Consider the following 21,994-nt stretch of genomic DNA (forward strand, 5'->3'; position numbering starts at 1 on the left):
GCTATGTCTGGCAAACACAAGAATCAGGTCTCCACATCTATACCTCAATGCCACAATGGCCACCAAATTCGATTTTAATTGCTTCACAATAATGTGGGTAGTTTACTCCACAAGATTTGCAAGAAAAGATATGCAGTTAACATGCCAACGCCTTGTCGGGTACAAGCACAAAGAGTGTCTTGCATAATTACGCCTTAGATAATAATGAGTTTATACCAAATTTGAAACAAAATTGATTAGATATTGTGGAAGTGGAAATGTGCAGTCACCAGGGGAACGCCTTGTCGGGTACAACACAATAGTGTCTTGCATAACTTCGCCTTTTGTATTATGATTGGATTGGATTTTCTTCTCCAAACATAATTTCATACATCATGCAAAGTTCTTTTCATTAATAAAACAGATTACAATGTACATGATTTGAAGAAAGAAAATACATGTAGATGCATTAATTGCATGGATAATATCTTTATCATATTACCAAATTAACGAATAAGTAAGAAATTAAGCAGAAGAGTTCAACTAAATAAAATGAAATGAAATGAAATGAAATGAATGAATTATCCGGTTGTCCCCAAGTGGCAGGATCAATATTCATGCATAATGTATGGGCCTAATGGAACCATAGGCATATCATATCAATTCACTGTGATAGTTATCTTTTAGTGGCATACCTGGAATTTTACACGTGTATTTCTTGAGCCCTTGTAGCATCGGATGATTTCTGAGGAGAGGAATATCATCACCCGCCATTTCTTTCATCACCATGTAAACCGTCTCACCATTCTCCATCCTGGCTGTACCGCAGCTGTCATCATCAAATTGTGGGCAGAATGCTCCCGCATTTCCAGCAGGACAATTTGAAAGGACATGGACGACTATAAAAAAAAAAAAAAATGATACGATACTCGTGAGCAAACTTTTCTGTACAGAATACCGTCGATGACTATTAAAACAACAACGACAACGACAATAACAACGAAAACTTCTTAAACCTGTTGAAAAAAAAAATTGAGATGATATTAGTATAACTGTTTACTGATTATATGGATATTATATTGAATTCTATATTTGTTGCGTGATTTTCTCATAAAAGAGACAAAATTATATGAAAACCTATTAGTATCCGAGTCTATGTGGGGGACAACGATTTCTAGAGGGTATCTGCAATAATCCCCCCCCCCCCCCCCTCCCCCATCACCCGCTACAATCGGCCAGGCTAGACATGTCTGTAAGCCCTGCCTCACTTTGCGGGATATGCCAACCGTACAAGAAACAAGCGATATTTTGTTCTTTAATTCGTTGTTCAAATCGTCAATTCGGTGGACAAAGTGTAGAGCTTTCGTTTTAGAAGAGCATACGGGCACGGTCTTGGGGCCGAACAACACGAACCAACAACGCACATGGGGCGATTGTGTACAAGACAGAGGAACGTACCCAAACGCATGAGAAACGAATATGAACCTCATGTCCACAGGGGGAAAAACACGAGGAACAAATGGGTGCCGTATGAGAACCGTGCGTATGCATTCGATGTGCTGTACAAGGTCGTTCCATCTCTGGCAGCAACGGACTCTATATACGAGAGGTCTATAGCGGATGGAAACGCGTGGAAAACGACAAAGTACAGTACATGCAGGTACAGGATAAAACGTACAACTATCGGACAAGAGTCAGATCGGTATCTGTGTTTTAGCGAGAGAGAGAGAGGGAGAGAGAGAGTGAGAGAGGGAGGGAGGGAGAGTGAGAAACTTTGTGCGTGCACAAAGTTTTCTGGCCCCTCTGACGGAAATCATCGAAAGATAAACGTCCATCCAAAGGATAAAAAGGACATGAAACGCATTTTAAAGGATATCCAAAGATGCCAAAAATCGGCATTCGTTTCTCATGCGTTTGCCTGCAAAGTGTGGCAGGAGCATAATTGTAGCGAACAGCTAGGGCCCATGGTACTTACACCGAGCAAGCCAACCGTTGTTGGTCGAAATACGCGATCTCTCTGAAGAGAATAAAATTTCCGGACTCTTTTACCACTCCTATTTTATTATCGGGATGTATGGTTTGTATAGCCTGCTAGGTTGCCGCTTAAATTTATAGTCCAATGATATTTGAGAAGTTGAGGGGACTATATTAAAGCCCCAGCTAGCCCTCGTGATCGATGTCCTATCGGTCACTAGTCAATTTTCGGTCAAATCCCGAGCAGTCACCGAGCAATGAGCGACCGGCAAATTGAAGACCTCCCACCCACCAAGATATTGCAAGGCGGGCGGCCGGTGATCGGTGGGACATTATGCCGGTGTCTCCCAGGAGTACAGGCGGCGAAACAAAACACTTGCGCTCTGCATCTGAGAGGGCAACGAGGTCTACAATTCCCCTAATTCTATCTCAACAAGTACGACATCGAGGTTCTTCACAGGCCCAGCACTTTTTGAAAACATGAATACATGAAAGTCTGTATGCGAAATTATATAGTTTCCATCTTCACTGTTCTCAAAAGACAGTTGAATTCGCCATGACAGATGGAATTCGAAGTTAAAGTTTTTTAAAGATTTATTTACGAACTATCAACCTCAGCTGTGAGTCAACCAAGTAAAAATCAAAATGAAAAATTTTGTAATCGTTCTTTGATTACAATATTCGAAATTATCTTTGCTTGATACTCTACTTATATTTTCGATATCCTATACTTGATCCTTTGATTATCCCATTTATTTCTCTTACTTTTTTGATAGGAACAGAAATCCAAAAATGTTACCAAAAGTGTGCACCAGAAAAAAAAATCGACAAATTTCCTATGAACATTTGACGTTTATGATTATGTTAGCACATGACTTTAGATGTCTGATCAGTTGTACGTATACGTTCACGCCAAACTTTCATTTGGGTTTTATAATTTGATATAGATTGCTTACTTGAAACATTTTGGGGTCAAAGTTATCTCTTATTAAAGTATTCTACAAGATTGTATTGTATTGGAGGATAATGCACATTGGAAAGAGAAAATAACTCAACATCCCTCAATTACGTACCCCTTTACCTTAGAAATGCCCAGAACTATTCTTCTTGTTGTCTAGTATAGGCCTACATACGGCTTTATAGATGAGTGCGAAATATGTAGGCTACAGACTGACACAGACAGTCACATTTCAAACGCGTAAGTTTAATCCCATGCTAACAACATCACTCTGTGTTCAGTTGTTATAATAATGTTCAGTTGTTATAATAATGATGATGTACAAATGATGCAGGTACTCTACACTTTGTAATATGTATCACAAATACTATCTTTTAATGTATGTATGGTTACATTTCGTACGGCAATTTTTTTTCTTCGTCGAAGGTTACTCATATAGCATTTCTCTATGTACTAAATTTGACTTTACGCCCTAAGGTTCAAGCTTAATCAAGACGACATTTTTTTAAAGAGGTATGCCTGCTTGTATTGTGCTTGTTTAAGATAACACAAAAATCAAATGTACAGGTGGTGGCAGTGTTAGTTCAGGCGCAACCTCCGGTTCACTCTGTAATGTCGTGGAATAGATTTTTTTTTTTTCCAATGTACAATGCATACATATGTATGCACTTACTGTTGTGTTTCGTAGCCGTTTTTGAAACGATGTTCAAGTTCACATTCCTATCAATGCTTCAGTTCCTGTCAAAACATGTCCGTGAATTCAGCTATGTCATTAACCCTTTTGACACAGTTTGCAATGCATATAGTGCTATGCATATACAAGGTCAATCATCCCTAGTGGTATGCGTGAGTCACCCGAGCGAGTTATTCTATGTACGCCATTTGTTATGTAATTGCACACACACGTTTTTCTTTCATCTGGCGAGGTACTTTATTCAGCTCTGTTTCCCTGATTCACCTATCATGAATGTCTTTCAAATCCGAAGGTTTACTCCTCCATTATGGTAACTAATGGAGAGAGCAGTGACTTAATGACCAGTCGTATGGGCATGCATTATTATGGTGATGATAATGAGATCTCTGATTCCGATGTTATAAAAAGGTTAAACAAACAAACTCCAGAATTTGACTTGTCTTATGATGAAAATGATACATTACTGCGAGGTAGAGGTTCCGACTATATTTCCCCTCAGGACATATGTACACGTGATTTTTTCAAGATGGAGAACAACTTTTCTATTCTTCATTTCAATATACGAAGTTTGTATAAGAAACTTGATCAACTGAAGACATTTTTGAATTTACACAATGTGGATTTTTCTGTTATAGGTTTGTGCGAAACGTGGCTGTCTGACGTGTCATCTCCCCTAGTTCATTTGGATGGATATTCTCTTGTGTTTAATAATAGAGTAAATAAACATGGAGGGGGTGTCGCTCTTTATGTTCAGAAAGGATTCAATTTTGATTTGATTCAGAATTTATGTCATATGACCGAAGATTTTGAAAGCATATTCATTGAAATCGACGTACCAGCTGGAAAGAATATTTTGATTGGTGAGATTTATAGACCACCAAACTGTAACAATACTGCTTTTTTTGATGTACTGAATTCCGTATTGAATTCTGAGTCTTTGCATAATAAACATTGTTTTTTAATGGGGGATTTCAATCTTGATTTACTGCAGTATCACGAAAAGCCCTGTTGCCAGGATTTTGTGGACACTATGTTTTCATATGCTTTTACGCCGTGTATAACTAAACCTACCAGAATATTTGATTCAGCGTATACAATTATTGATAATATATTCACTAATATTCATTATCCAACTGATCAAGGTATAATAGTTTCGGATATGTCTGATCATTTCCCAGTGTTTGCTTCCAGTCCATTTATACTAAATCGCTTTAAGCCTGCAACTTGGGAAATGAATTCTACAGCTCGTGTTATGTCTGAACAAAATATTATAAGATTTAAGGAAAGCCTGTTAAATATTGATTGGTCAGTGGTTCTCAATGCGAATGAGCCTAATGATGCATATGATAAGTTTGTTGATCTGATCGCTCCTCTTTTCTCTTTTCATTTTCCGATAAGATCACAATTTAGATCAAATTATAAAAAGATACCACGATCCCCCTGGATATCGAAATCTTTGTTGAGGTCTATCAATAAGAAAAATAAGCTCTTTTATATATTCAAGTCTCAAAAAACTGATGCTGCAAAAAGCAAATATACTAGTTATCGTAATGTTCTTACTTCTGTGTTGCGTGAGGCAAAAAAGAAATATTTTTCTTCACTGTTTCTTCTCCATGAGAAGGACATTAAATCCACGTGGAAAGTTATTAATAATGTTCTTCAGAAGAAACGAAATAAATCGGATATCCATAAGATTTGTGTAAATGACATCGAGTTAAGAGATGATAATGAAATCTCTGAAGCGTTTAATTCATATTTTGTGAAGGTTGGATCTAATTTAGCTGATGTTATTCCGGAAACGGATATACCTTTTTCTACGTATTTAAGTCATCGCAATAATCAATCTTTGTTTTTTATGCCCGTATTAGAATCCGAAATTGTTGACATTGTAAATAATTTTAAAGCCAAAAAAAGTACTGGTTATGATGGAATTTCTAATTATCTTCTGAAATATGTTATACATGAGATTGTTGTACCTCTCGCCCATATATTTAATTTGTCATTGCTGAACGGTATAGTGCCTACTAGGATGAAAATTACTAAAGTTATCCCGATATATAAAAAGGGCCGAGAGGACGAACTGGGAAATTATCGACCAATATCGTTATTAACCTCTTTTTCTAAATTACTTGAAAAGATTGTGTACACACGTGTATTCCGATTCTTAAATGACTGTAATGTAATAGATGAAAATCAATTTGGATTTCGTAAAAAGCATTCCACAATTCATGCTATTTTACTCATGATAGAGAAAATTATCAAAGCGATCGATGCCAAGTGTCATACAGTAGGTATCTTTCTTGACTACTCCAAGGCCTTTGACACAATCAACCATGAAATATTATTATACAAATTACAACACTATGGGATTCGTGGGAGGGCCTTGGAGTGGTTTAGAAGTTACCTTACTGGAAGAACTCAATTTGTTAGTTTGAATGGCCATGTGTCCAGTTCACAGCCTATAACTTGTGGGGTACCGCAAGGATCCCTTTTAGGTCCTTTATTGTTTATTCTTTATATGAATGACTTTCGCAGTTCGTCCTCTCTGCTCTATTTTCTACTTTTTGCCGATGACACCAGTATTTTTTATTCAAATCGAAACCCTCAAGTTTTACGGAATACCGTAAATACTGAATTAAAATCAGTATCTAAGTGGATTCAGGCTAATAAATTGTCATTGAATTTGACCAAGACAAAATTTATGGTTTTTAGCAATATAATCAATATTTTACCGGGTAAGTTGGTTGTAAACGACGTAGAATTGAACCAGGTGGAATATATAAAATTCCTTGGTCTTTATATTGATTGTAAGTTGACATGGAAAGTTCATGTTGATTCTTTGCGTAAATTATTATCAAAAAATGTAGGTGTTATGTATAAGTTAAAACAGTTTTTTCCTAAACATGTTCTGCATTCATTGTATTCTACTCTATTTTTGCCTTATATAGGTTATGGAATCCTGGCATGGGGAAACTGCTGTACAACTAGACTTAATTCTTTATTATTGATACAGAAAAGAGCTATACGGATAATTAACTTCGCCACATTTTTCGAACACACTAATGTCTTATTCTTTTCCAGTAGAACACTTAAGATCCAGGATTTATATCATTTTAATATTGGGTCATTTATGTATCAATTAAACTCAGGTGGTCTCCCTGATGTGTTTTCTTCGATGTTTGTCAAAAATACTGAAGTTCATTCTTACCCTACTAGACAAAAAGATTCTTTTCATCTTTCTCCTGTACGAACCGTATCTGCTTTAAAAACAATAACCACTACAGGACCTAAATTTTGGAATGAGTTGGATAGAGAAATAATCCAATCTCAGTCTCTTTATTCATTTAAACATAAACTGAAACTAGTTTTTCTAAATTCATATCTATAGCTATTCTTCAATCCTCCTCGATATTCTCTGTTCATACTTCACATTACTGACATTATCGATTATGTAACATGTGCCTCGCTCGTGATTTCTGTATTATCTCCTGAACTTCCTTTGTACACATTTGGTATCTCTGCTATTGTACACTGCATCTGACTTGTACCTCGCTCGGGTGATCACGCAACACTCAAGAAGTCTGTGCCGCGGACATTGTTTTCATTGTTTTCTTTTCTCTTTTTCTTTTTACTTTTTGGCGTCTATATTTCTCCAATTCAGAAATTGTCATTCCTTTAATTACATACCCAAGTAAGAAATATTCTCACATCCGCATCTGGGAATCTACACCCTACAAGCAATGCTTCTATGTAGATTCCTCATATTTCACATGTTTTATTGTCTTACAAGCTGTACGTGACAATTCATCCAGGCTTTTGTATTGTGATGTTTATGTTTTATGTATTTGTTGAAATGTGGAATATGGAACAATAAAAAACAAACAAACAAACTCTGCTTCCGATGAACTGAAGAAATGAGAAAACTTACCGCTGACGGCAATACAAATTAGACGAAGATACATAACAAGAGTAGAAGCCATATCACGTTACGTGACGGAGAGTGTGTGAGACAAAGTTCTGACACTGTTTAACGCCTGACACTTCATAGCGTACAAGCGGAATACGCGCAGAACCACGTTCATCCCGTTATGGCATGGATCACTTTCATTGATATACCTATTATTCATTTTTTTTTCTCACGTGATCGCGGCATTCGAATTGCCCCCCCCCCCCCCGCAATCAGCATGAGTAGAATCCTCTTACCAGTAAATCAATTACTATGATAGATGAGGTGCCCTTCTCATCAACAGACGACTGCTTATTGTGTAATGTACAACAGGAGCTTCCTTTTCAATTAAAGGGTAAAGCAATGCCAAACTTATTCAGCATAAAACATTAATTCCAATCAGCTATATAGGCCCTTCGGTAATATCAAATTGGCTACAAATAGGCTATACGTACCTCTTCCGATGACATGGTAATCATGGAGACAGCATGATGTAATTGGAAAGATACGAAATAAAGAAACAGACGAGCGTGTTGTTTGTAGCACGTCAAAATGCAGTGAGACTCAAGAATGGGCCGAAATGGTAATGAAATAAACTCGAAAGTATTATCATGATAGAAATCATGCACAAATCCAACTATCAATTTGCATAATGGAACTGATTTAAAGGGATGGTATAGTATAGGTGGAGATGAGGACTGGGTGTTTAACTTTTTGCGAGATGCAAAGAAATCACTTATGAAATAGTACAGAGCATACCATTCTAAGATGAATTCAAAGTTTAATTGATGAAAATCAGTTTTAGAATGGCTGAAACATCCAAAAAACAAAGTAAAACAAAGTGATTGTAATAAAAGGTGGGTCCCACCTTTTATTGGATCACTCTCTTTTTGATATTTCCTTCATCTCAAGACCAATGTTAATCAAATAAACAATTAATCCTCTATATAGGAATTACATGCTCTTTCATATTTCACAAGAGGTTTCTCATTAGCTCATCCAAAAATGTCAAAAACCTGTAGTTACATCTTAACCAAAACTATACAATCCCTTTAACTTAAGAATTGCAAGTGGTATTTTCATGAAAATATAGCAGACCGATTAGCTTTCTGTACAGTGTATTAAAATAACAATATTACTGGTACCATGGCCATGGGGTTTTGAGGTACTTTTATATGATTGTACATAACATTGAGGGAACATAATAAACAGATTGTTTTGTGATTATAAAAGTTTCCTATTTTTGACCGTGCATCACAAAACCAACAATAAGTTGCACGCACTAATTTTGTGTTCGGACTGGAAGTAGCTCAAATGGGTCAACCCAGCCAATTTTGAGTTTTTTACATTTCCTTAAAGATCAAGTTTTCTTCCACATTATATAAAAGTTAGGGATCATAAAACGAACAGGAACTTGTGTTTTCAGGAGTTTTTTTTTTTGAACAATTTTTGGCGGATTAGTGTGATTAGGTGTTTCTTACAAAGTCCTCTTTTCATTTCTTAAAAACCCTGTCCATACTCTTCACTTTCAACTCCAATAACTTTGGAAAGAGTGAGCTTACCGATCTAAAATTTGGTATTAATCATCTACAGAATGTGTTAATACAGCAATTTCAATTTCAACTCAATTTGATAATCTCTTCATTGTTGTTGCTCTGGTGGTAAACATCCTGTTTTTCTTCCATTCATCGCACAGCTAACTCGGCTTCGTAAAGATTAAGCGCTTGAGGAGACCCAGAGTCTGTTTTCTCAGTTTTTTTTTTCAGAATGTGTGCTCTCTTTCCAATATTTAGATAGATTAGGAGAGTCCATTTGAATTGAGTTATACGTCTTAGAGCTTAAAGTCTGCTCTTTTAGAATCTGCTTTAAACTGAAAATCCATGTCTTGTGACTTTTTGTTGGTTTTGTGATGCAGGGTCACATTTGATGCATGTTTGGTGCGTCCGTTAGTAAATACACAAAGTTTTACAAAGCTTTTCAAAGTACTACATGCACTTGTACATCTCTCTCTCTCTCTCTTTCACACACACACACGCACACACACACACACTTTCTCTCTCTCTCTCTCTCTCCCTTTATACATATATATGTGTTTATATTTTTGTTACATATATATATATATATATATATTACATATACATATATATTTATAATAATTCATATCTCCACTGTACATATAAAAATCATCAAGAAATCAAATCAATGATAAGTGCATGTACAGTAGACCTTCATGACTTTATTCAAGCTGTCACAAATCTCACTATTACACTGCAAAGTTTGACAAAGTGTTGCAAGGAGCAAGATGTACTAGACATTCACAGCCAGAAAGCATTTTACTTCTTTTACCGTAACTTTTCTAAAACAAATTGTTTGCAGTTTAAGTACGCCTCAAGTACATATCGTCGGCTGAGAGCCAGAATGGCTTTATCACAATCATTCATGGTATTAAGTTGTTGATACAACGTATCACGTTATGGTGTCAATATTGAAATTATCACATTTAGTGAACTGTTATAATAAAAACCGTTAGGATGCTATTTCACCCGATATTTGGAACAATGCTTATGAATTTACCCACTTTTAATTAGATAAAGTTATCATTACATGAAGTAGATCGTTTCCTTTGTTATTTATGCTTAAAGAGATTGTTTAGTTTTGGTTGAGACCCAATTTCTCTTTTCCATCTATTTTATATTTTTTGTGAGATAATGGCAATAAATCATGAAAGAGGATATTGTACTTCTAAAAGGAATGTAACGTTTATTCGATGAAAATTTGTTTTGAAATAGCTGAGATATCTAAAATAGATCGATCTTAATGAGGGGTGGGACCCATATTACAATTCTTTTGTTTTACTATTTTCTTCTGAAGTCTCAGCCATTTCAAAACCGATTTTCGTCCAATTAACTTTATATTTCTCTTAGAACGGTACACACACTATGCTCTGTTCCATATCATGAGTGGTATCTTGGTATCTCGCAGAAAGTTAAAAGCCCAAATCCTCATATCCACCAATACTGCATCATCCCTTTAAATCTTAGAATGCGATAATGCCCTTCTGCTTTTCAGCTGACGATAATTGTAACTTTTTACTCGCAACTGACATTATCTATATCTAAACGCATGCAAAATTACACACTGTATGATTTTTTTTTTTAACACTAAATGATGTATATAATGAATAACGATCAAATTCTGGTCTATATAAAACAGTAAAGTCATGTGCACGTACATTCGGGGAGATGCAGGAGAGTTGAGCCAGCCCCTCAAACTTGGTTAAAGTTCACAGATGCAGCACTTGTGCCCTCTGTTTGTAGTGCTTTTAAACATCACTGTCATTTAAGCACACGCAAGTAGAGGTGGACACAGCACAACAAAGACACAGGTCACAAAAAAGAAATCAAAAGACAGCAGAAAAATGATTTGATGAGTTTCAGGTATTACATTTTCTGTTACTCACATAACAGCAATTGGTTAATCAGTGATTGTGTCTAATCTAGCTCCCATTGTAATATTTAACGCATTTGATGGATTTTATATTTGCTGATATTGATACGCGTCAGGAAAGTTAAAAACGGTCACGTTAAGGAGAATTTAGCAATGCAGTCTGGGGACAGTTGTGCCACAATTTTCTTCCACAAACACATGAGGGTTTGAGTTGCATGATCTAAACATTCTTCAATCACTATATCTTGTACTTCAAATTGGTAACAAACACTTGTTATAAGCCAGGATTGATATGGAAATAATTCAAAACAAGCAAAAGTGGCCCGTCTCTTGCATCTCCCCTACATGACTTTATTCAAACTGTCACAAATCACACTGGTACACTGTAAAGTGTTAGAAAGTGTTGCAGGAAGCAGGATGTACATGACATTCACAAGTAGAGAGCATTTACTCTTATTTATAACACTCTTATAAATCAATTGCTGGCAATATGATGACACTTCTAGTACATATACCTATCACTTACAACCGGCATATCACCAAACGCATGCAGAATTGCTTAAGTTGCTCCAATTTTCACACACACACACAAAAAATGACTCCTATTTATGCTGTCACAAAGCCCATCTATAACTGTTACGCTGCAAAATTTGAGAAAGTGTTGCAAGGAGCAAGATGTACTTGACATTCACCACAAGAAAGCATTTGACTTCCATCACTAAAACACTCTTTAAAACTACTTCTTGACGGTATAACTACGCCAATAGTACATATCGGCTGAGAACCAGAAGGGAGTTATCACAATTATTCGGGATATTGAATGATTGATATCGCGTTATGGAAATTGATCTCCTGTACATCTTGGTTTAGATTTCAGATCATTTTCATTTTTAGGAAAATATTAAAAATCAAAACGATACGGGTGCTATTTGACCCGATATTGGGAACAATGCTTGTAAATTTACCAACTTTTGATTATAAAAGAAGATTTCATTTCATGAAAGTTGATTGTTTCGTTTTATTTATGCTTTAAAGAGATTGCATAGTTTTGGTTGTGACATAACCTCTCTTTTCTAACATTTGTCTTTTTTTTTTTGGGGGGGGGGGAGGGGCGAGATAATGAGAATAACTTATGAAAGAAAATGTAATTCCAAGAGGAATTCAACGTTTATATGATGAAAGCTGGTTGTGAAAGAGATATCCAAAATAGATTGATCGTGAAAAAGAGTGGGACCAACTTTTTATTACGATTCCTTTGAATTATTATTATTATAATTTTTTTTTTTTTTTGGGGGGGGGGATATGTCAGCCATTCCAAAATGTATTTCCATCAAATGAACTTTGAATTCCTCTAAGAATGGTACTCATTATAGGCATAATATGCTCTGTATATGAGTATATCATGAGTGGTATCTCAGTATCTGGCAGAAAGTTAAAAGCCCAATCCTCATATCCACCAATAATATATATCATTCGTTTCAATCTTAGAACGCGATAATGCCCTTCTGCTTTTCAGCTGACGATATTTTGTAACTTCTTAATGCTCACAGCCGGCATATTTAAAAACGCATGCAAAACCACACACTGTATTACTATTATCATTATTTACGCTAAATGATGTACTGAATCACGATCAAATTGTAGTCTATGTAAAGCAGTCAGTCATGTGCATGTACATTCGGGGAGATGCAGGAGAGTTGAGCCACCCCCTCAAACTTGGGTAGAGTTCACAGATGCAGCACTTGTAAACTCTGTTGGTAGTGCTGAACACCACTGCCACTAAAGGTACGGTTTACCTTTAGGAGCAGTGATTTAAAAAAACGTTCAAGTTATCACATGTGATGCATTAGTGTATTTTGGTCAGTTGCATCGTGTCACAAAACATTCTGCCATGTAAAAAAAATGCAATAAAGCCTACGATATGCAGAGATATTATTACTTTTCTTATTTAACCAGAACTGTAGACGGTAGTCTAGAGACAATTTTATCTTAACTATTGTTCATATTTTGTTTATTTCACAATGCTTAACATTGATTATACTGATTAGCTTATTTGCACTGGTTGTTTCTATCCCTAACTCACATTTTAGAAATATTTTGAAGTACTAAAGTTCGATTTTTGTTTCATCTGCAAATGGTAAATAATGCCTTTAAGCACAAACAAGTAGAGGTGGTATAGCACAACAAAGGCACGGGTTAAAAGAAATCAACGACAGTAGAAAAAATGATTTGATGAGTTTCAGGTATCAAATTTTCTGTTACTCACATGACAGCAATTGGTTAGTCAGTGAGTTATGTGTAATACAGTTCTCATTGTTACACCTTTGATAAATTTGATGGATTTTTTATTTACTGATTTTGATACGCGAAAGGAAAGTGAAACATGGCCATCTTGAGGAGATTTTAGCAATGCAGTCTGGGGAGAGTTGTGCCACAATTTTCATCCACAAACACACGAGGGTTTGAGTTGCATGATCTTAACATTCTTCAATTACTATATCTTCTTCTTCAATTTGGTAACAAACATTTGTTATAAACAAGGATTGATATGGAAATAGTTCCAAAACTAGCAAAAGTGGCTCGTCTCCTGCATCTCCCCTACATGACTTTATTCAAGCTGTCACAAATCACACTGGTACACTGCAAAGTGTTAGAAAGTGTTGCAAGAAGCAGGATGTACATGACATTCACAACCAGAGAACATCTTACTCTTATTTTCCCAACTCTTATAAATCAATTGCTGATATCATACCGACACTTCTAGAACATATTTACTTATAACCTTTCACTTACAACAAGCATAATACTAAACGCATGCAAAATTGCTAAAGTTGCTCCAACATTTTCACTGACACGAAAAAGAGATGACTACCTATTTACTTGTAATTTCAAATAATCGTTCTATGCATAATCTTCGTGGTCTTTTGAGAGCAATAGAAAGACTAAACTTGTCTATAACACACTGTATTTTGTTATGCTAAATAATGTACTGAACCACGACCAAATCCTGGTGCATAAACGAATCATGTGCATGTACTGTACATGACTTTATTTATGATGTCACAAATCACAAATCTAACTGTTATACTGCAAAATTTGAGAAAGTCTGGCAAGGAGCAAGATGTACTAGACATTCACCACCAGAGAGAATTTTAGTTCCACCACTAAAACTCTTTTTAAAACAAATTCTTGGCGGTATATCGACACCTCAAGTATTTATCGTCAGCTGAGAACTAGAATTGCGTTATCACAAGAAATATTATTCGGGGGAATTATTCAACATACTATAAGGGGGCTTTCAAGTAAACCAATCTACCAAAGAATAAATAAACATTGTGTTCTTCTATTTATTCATGCTATATAGAGATTGTATAGTTTCTGTTGAGACCTAACTTCTCTTTCCTAACATTTTTTTTTGTAATAATGAACATAACTTATGAAAGACATGATTCAAAGAAGAATTCAACGTTTATTTGATGAAAATTGGTTGTGAAATACCTGAGATATCCAAAATAGATCGATCGTAACAAAGGGTGTGACCCATCTTTTATTACGATACCTTTGTATTTTTTTTTTTTTTTTGGGGGGGGGGGGGATATCTCAGCCATTCCAAAATCGATGTTCATCACATGAACTTTGAAGTCCTCTAAGAATAGTACCCATTATAAGCATAATATGCTTTGTATATGGGTATATCATGAGTGGTATCTTGGCATCTCGCAGAAAGTTAAAAGCCCAACCCTCAATCCACCAATACCATTCAATCTTAGAACGCGATAATGCCCGTCTGCTTTTCAGCTGACGATATTTGTAACTTTTTACTTTTAACCGGCATATTTCAAAACGCAAGCAAAATTACACACTGTGTATATATATATATATATATATATATATATATATATATATATATATATGTTTATGTTGCGCTTAATGATGTACTAAATCACGATCAAATTCTGGTCTATATAAAACAGTCAGTCATGTGCATGCACATTCGGGGAGATGCAGGAGAGTTGAGCCCCCCCTCAAACTTGGTTAAAGTTCACAGATGCATCACTTGTGCCCTCTGTTGGTAGTGCTTATCATCACTGTCATTTTAGCACAAGCAAGTAGAGGTGGTACAGCACAACAAAGATACAGGTCACACACAAAAAAAGAAAAACCAAAAACAGCAGAAAAATGATTTGATGAGTTTCAGGTATTACATTTTCTGTTACTCACATGACAGCAATTGGTTAGTCAGTGAGTTATGTGTAATGCAGTTCCCACTGTTACATCTTTGATAAATTTGATGGATTTTTTTTAATTTACTGATTTTGATACTCGTCAGGAAAGTGAAACATGACGATCTTGAGGAGATTTTAGCAATGCAGTCTGGGGAGATTTGTGCCACAATTTCCATCCACAAACACACGAGGGTTTGAGTTTCATGATTTTAACATCCTTCAATTACTATATCTTCTACTTCAATTTGGTAACAAACACTTGTCGTAAACAAGGATTCAGGGAGGTTGAGCCACCCGCTCGATCTTGGTGAAAATTCACAGATGCAGCACTTGTGCCCTCTGTTGGTAGTGCTTAACATCACTGTCATTTTAGCACAAGCAAGTAGAGGTGGTACAGCACAACAAAGACACACGTCACAAAAAAAAAAAAATAAAAACCACAAACAGCAGAAAAATGAATTTGTGCGTTTCAGGTTACACCTTTTCTTTTACTCACATGACAGCAATTGCTTAGTCAGAGATTATATGTAATCTAGTTCCCATTGTTACATCTTTGATAAATTTAACATTCTTCAATTACTATATCTTCTACTTCAATTTAGTTACAAAAAGTTGTCATAAGCCAGGACTGATATGGAAATATTTCCAAAAAATAGCAAAAGTGGTCCGTCTCCTGCATCTCCCCTACATGACTTCATTCAAGCTGTTACAAATCACACTGGTACACTACAAAGTGTTAAAAAGTGTTGTAAGGAGCAAAATGTACTTGACATTTACTAAGAGAGAGCATTTCACTCCTATTACTAAAACTCATTTAAAACAAATTGCCGGCAATATCATAACAACACCTCTTGTAAATATTTGTTACCTTTCGCTCACAACCGGCATATTTACAAACGAAGGCAAAATTTCAAAAGTTGCACAAAAAAGGTGACTCCTCTGTTTTGTTTGTAATAGAAAGACTTAATGTCGTGTCTACAACACACTGTGTGATTTTTCTTTGAAGCTAAATAATGTATTGAACCACGATCATATCCTTGCAGTCCCTGGTGCATACCAAGACGTTAGACGTATGCATTACAGTACCTGGCTCTATTGAAGCTGTCACAAATATCACTTTTACACTGCAAAGAAAGTGACGCACTGAACAAATGTAGTCGACATGCTCCACGAGAGAGCATCTCACTCCTATTACTAAAACTCTTTCGAAACAAATTGTTGGCAGTATAACTACGCCTCGTAGTACATTGAAAGTATATTGATTTTCTACCTTCCACTCACAACCGGCATATTTGCAAACGCATGCAAAATTGCACAGTTGCTGTAATGTTAAACAAAGGTGACTCCTTTCTGATTTTCAGCAATCGTTCTTCTCTCTGTTCCTCCTGGTCTCTTTTTTTGGTACTAGAAAGACTTGTCTGTAACACTCTTTATATTTTTTGACAATAAAAGATGTACTGAACCACATCACATTATGGTGACATTATTAGTAACCGAATATTAAGATCAGTATAGTGTCGAATGCGTTAGCTAAGCAAAAACGTGTCATTGGTATGTTTATGGACCCAAGCAAGGTATTCGACACTCTTGACCACACTATCCTCATACGCAAATTACAGTGTTACAGAGTTCATCGAATTCCATCAGGATGGTTTAAAGATTACTTTATCAAATAGAAAGCAATGTATATGATTTTTTTTTCATCAAAAAGTATTAAAACATGCAAAGATTGAGTAGTTATTCATTTCTAGTTATTGTCCTATCATGATTATCAGCGAGTTTTTTTTTTCACCATGTTCATCCCACATGATTATCGTTGCTATGGCAACAACAGGAGGAAACCTTTCTTTTATAGAAAGAAGAACTGTTTCATTAAAAAAAAAGAAAGAATAACATAAACAAATGATCAATTTCTGTAAAGTTTAAATCTTTTGTTCTTTTTCCTCTATTTTGGGCATGCTGAACAGGAATGCACCTGTGGTCATTTTTTTATATGACGTCTTCAGCCGTTGCCATGGCAACATACTATTTTCTTTAAAAGAACATCTGTTCTTCTTTTAACATGAAAACATGCTGTTAACACCAAAATGTGTCAAGATAAACATGTCTCTTCAATTTAGTAAAACATCACAATTTTTAGATTTCATGGTTACTTCATGGCAATGACAGTTGCCATGGTAACAACCATTTATTACAGAAAATGATATTTTCATGAAAAAATATGAAAAAATGACAAGACTGAGTAGCATGTTTATAACGAATTACTATCAGCTCTTTTTTTTTACTATATTCATCCCACATCGTCTCTGTTGCTATAGCAATAACATGAGAAAAACTTTTTAAAGAAAAAATAACGTTAATCATTAGATAAGGAAGGAAAGAATATACTGAACAAAAACAAATAAGTAAAACACAAAAGTTTAGTCAGCTTCCTGAATTTCTGATTACATTGGACCTTCAAAACCTTAAATATCGGTAATGATGGTTAATGTTTAACATGGATGCCATGGAAATGCATCAATCTTCAGAAAAAAATTTTTCAAGAAAAAAATATTTAAATTATGGCCTAAATTTTGCAGTAGTATAAATGAGCAAGACTATTAGCCATAGATAATTCTGTTTATGGAACATCATTCCTGTTTCTATCGCAACAACATGTTAAGGAATATATATATTTTTAAACTATAGAAATACTTAGGGAATATAAAATACAAAAAAAAACCAAGCAATACAAATGTGCAAAAACCTCCCCAAAAGTTCACATTTTCTCGTCATGATGTACTCTTTTCCAGCATTAATGTCTTCAAGCCATTTGAAAACCTTGATTATGATACCTCCCCTATAGCAATTTCCAATGGATTGCTATAGAACTTTTATCCTTGAAAAAAAAAAAATCTTTTTTTTCTCATGCTATTGCTATAGCAACAGAAATGATGTGGGCTGAACGTTGTGAAAACAAAAGCTAATAGTAATTTGTAATGAATATGCTACTCAATCTCGACACTTTTTCATTAAAATATCAGCATTTTCTTTTTAAGAATTGTTACAATGGTAACTGTCATTGCTATACTGAAAATAGCTGGAGAAATTAAGACCGACGCAACTGTTGCAGGATCAAATGCAGTTTTCGATGTTTCAGGTACATGAATCCATGTACTCATGTAGGCCTACATAAATTTACAACTTGAGGGCTGCATTTCAATGGTGTTGTTCTAAAACAGTACAATGCATGTACGTCTCTAAGATGAAGACATTACATTGCTTGACAGACAATAACATAACTTAGATTAAAGAAGAAATGAATTCATATGTTGATGTTTATTGATGTTTCAATACTGATTTTCTTCTTCTTTCAACATCAGGTAGTAAAATGTAGAATATTTATCTTCATGTACATTGTCTCCCCACATTTCTAAGACAACACTTATTATACATACATCTGAAGCGCTTATTTATGATATTTTTTTTTTCAAATGTTCTGACACACGCTGATTTTTTAGTTGTACATTTCGTAGTGATATATCGGATCATCTCCTCATTTTCAATGTCACAGAAAATTCACTTGTTTTACCATAATCACCAAGCTGAATGTCGAATGCGCGGAAACGAAGCCAATGCTAAAATTGATTGATTAAACTGCAGTTTGCGCAGGTGCAATGATCAGATGAATGCTAAATAAATCATGAAGATGACACCAAAATGGCAAATGAAAATATTCATTCATACCTGCTTTAATTCTTGTGATAAATACACCACAACTTGTTCGAGAAGATGTCCCATACATGTTTATACTTATAGAATATTTTATATCATATCGTCACCCCTCTCTTTTTGATAATCTTTTGTTTTCATTACTTTTTTTCCAGTTCAAAGCTACCAAAAGAAGTGTATTCTAATACACTTCGTAGAACACAACTTCATAATTTACATAACTCTTTATAAATTCTCGTCTCATCTTCTGTTCTCCTCAATTAATAACATTATCTTATACACTGATATTGATATTGATATTGAAGAATGATTAAGTACATGGCCCCAGCAGAAACATCTAATGCATATACTGCACACACACACAGACACACACACACACACACATACACACACACACACACACACACACACACACACAACAACGCCTTACATCTTTGACCTTCTACATACTATTGCAGAAATCTGCCTTTAGTGAGAAGCAAACTTGAGCTTAAATCACCATGACGCCGTCAGCCCAGTCAAGCCATGCTTATGTTAACGGTCTCCAGCCCAATAGGCCTACTTGTAAAATCAAAATATTATGATTTAGACACCCACAAATGTTCTATAATGAATGTAATGTAGTACTTTAGAGAATGTACTTTTCTTTAGAGCTCTTTTAATTTTGATTAATTTTGTTTCTATTTACAGTAACGTAGTTTCATTTTGTTTTGAAAACAAAATAAATGCAAATAGGTAAATGCCAGAGAATGTCAATTAATAACAACGGATCTATCCTCTGTGTAATAGTCTCATATCGCTGGATAAATGACAATGAGACCTTTTATTTCACATAATCCCATCTACATTGTGCAGATGATAGCGATAATATACTATCATCATGTCAAAATGAAGATATCATAAAATCATTACCATATCATTAAATCATAAATCATTTCATCGTATTCGTAACTTTGAATATGAATCAAACCACACGACTGTATCATTTTTATCATTCATTATGGTAGTTTTGCGTTGACTTCACATGACGACAATACAGCATTACATTCAGTCATCATAAACGATGGCCATTCTCCGCAGATCAAGGCCCATATCACCTCCGAGTTCATCCCGTGTTATAGGATACAGCGAGGAAGTCGGATTGCTCGAAGCGTAGTCTCTGGTGACCACCACACCGTCCCGCCTCAGCCAGTACACTGTGTCGTTGAATATGCTCACATCCACAAGGCGTCTGTTACTGGCTGCACTTCGTATGTCAACTCCGGGTATCTTAGTCTGCCTTGGGCTCCCTGGAGGCAGGTTCGTGTAGTAGGCTGCGTCGCTTCCACCATGATAGTCACAATAGAGCAGTCTGCCAGCTGTGAGAAAAATACAAATTGCAAGAATAGGAATATTCACTCGTATACAGTATTTAAAGACGTATGTACGGTCACAATGTCATTAGGGACTGTACATGCCGATTATTTCAGTATATTCAGAGTCGATCATGTGGCATAATTTTTGATAATATGAAATTTTGAATTATTGTTTCATCGTTTCAACCCCCGCACTATTGTGCATTGTGCAACCGTCTATAATCCTTAGTTATCTAAGCTTGGGTCTGGTAATTAATAAACAATGTTCTATCTTGATTAATTTCGTCTTTCATTTTGACTCAACATAACACTGTATTCTGCAGCTGATAATTTCTGTTATGTTAAGCCTAAGTGAAAAATCTAATGACAAAATATACATTAAAACAGTGAAAACATCAAACATTAATTTTGTCCAAAAACACTCTATTGGATTGAAGATTTTGCTATATAATTTAAGTTAACGGGCAATAACTGTTTGTTTTATCATTGCTTTTTGTTATATAGGAAGGTACGTTCCTTCCACGATTAGATAGAGTCGGAGGAAGTAGGGTGTGCTCTTTTTTCACGGTATGCAATGGGAAAATCATGAAAAAAAGAATGAATGCACGTTGGAAGGAGGGGGGAGGGCACCAACGCAACCACGAACACTACCCTTGAACACCTGTCCAGTATAAAACGAAGCAGTTTAATAATAAATGATACGTGACAATACTATTTAAAACAAGTGAGACAATGGGCGATTTGAAGTCAGTTACTACTACTGGAAGGGGCTTTGTTATCTTTCTCACAACAGCACACACACACACACACACACACACACACACACACACACACACTCACACACACAAAATGTAGCTGCGTGAGTAATTACATTGTATAGATTAACCAATAGCAGATCAGAAATTGTTGCTTTATTCAGCTGTATCTTCATTTATGCAAACATATAAGGCACACTTCACTACAAACTGGGAATAAGGGAGGCCGGGTCTAGTTGTTGCACGGGTAAGTTATTACATGATCATTCTCTCATATTTCTAGTCACTGTTACATACAATCACTATTACAAACCCGTACACGGACCGACGCAACGAGGGGGGAGCTTGGTGAGGGGCTGTCCCTCCCCCCCCCCCCACCCCACCCACACACGCACTTTTTTTTTTCTTTTTTTTTTTTACAGAAGTTTGCATACGTCTCCAAAAAGACGACTTTCCTCCGCGGACCGGCACTTGTACTTTGACTCCCTGCAGCATAAGAATATTCACGACATTAGTCTTCAGTTATAATTGGTTATACGTCTCATAACTTATTCTAAATAAATGGCAACAAGAGGTTTTCTGTCCCATACACCATTGTCGGTAACTCCCCCCCCCCCCACAGTCATCATGGTCATTATTCACTTGTTGTTTTGTGTGAATTCATCTTTTTAATTGCTTTTTGGATTATCCGTAAATCAGTAGGAATGACGCATGTTTTCATGAAATTTTTTTCTCGAGGATGCGACATTCATAATTGACGCGTAAGTTCTAATATGAAAGAAAAGTATGGACGCTTAGGTTATAAACTTTGTTTTTCGAAAGCATATGTCAAAAGTCTAAGAAATTTACTCCTAAACATTTGCGCCTAAAACTGAAAATCTTATAGCACCACTGTCCATTGTTCAATGAAATTCTGTCTTGTATGAATTATGAACACTGAATTGTGCAT

This window comes from Diadema antillarum, unplaced genomic scaffold (assembly GCF_040938485.1).
Source record: "Diadema antillarum isolate AM-2024a unplaced genomic scaffold, OU_Dant_1.0 seq00000732_RagTag, whole genome shotgun sequence".
Taxonomy (NCBI): domain Eukaryota; kingdom Metazoa; phylum Echinodermata; class Echinoidea; order Diadematoida; family Diadematidae; genus Diadema; species Diadema antillarum.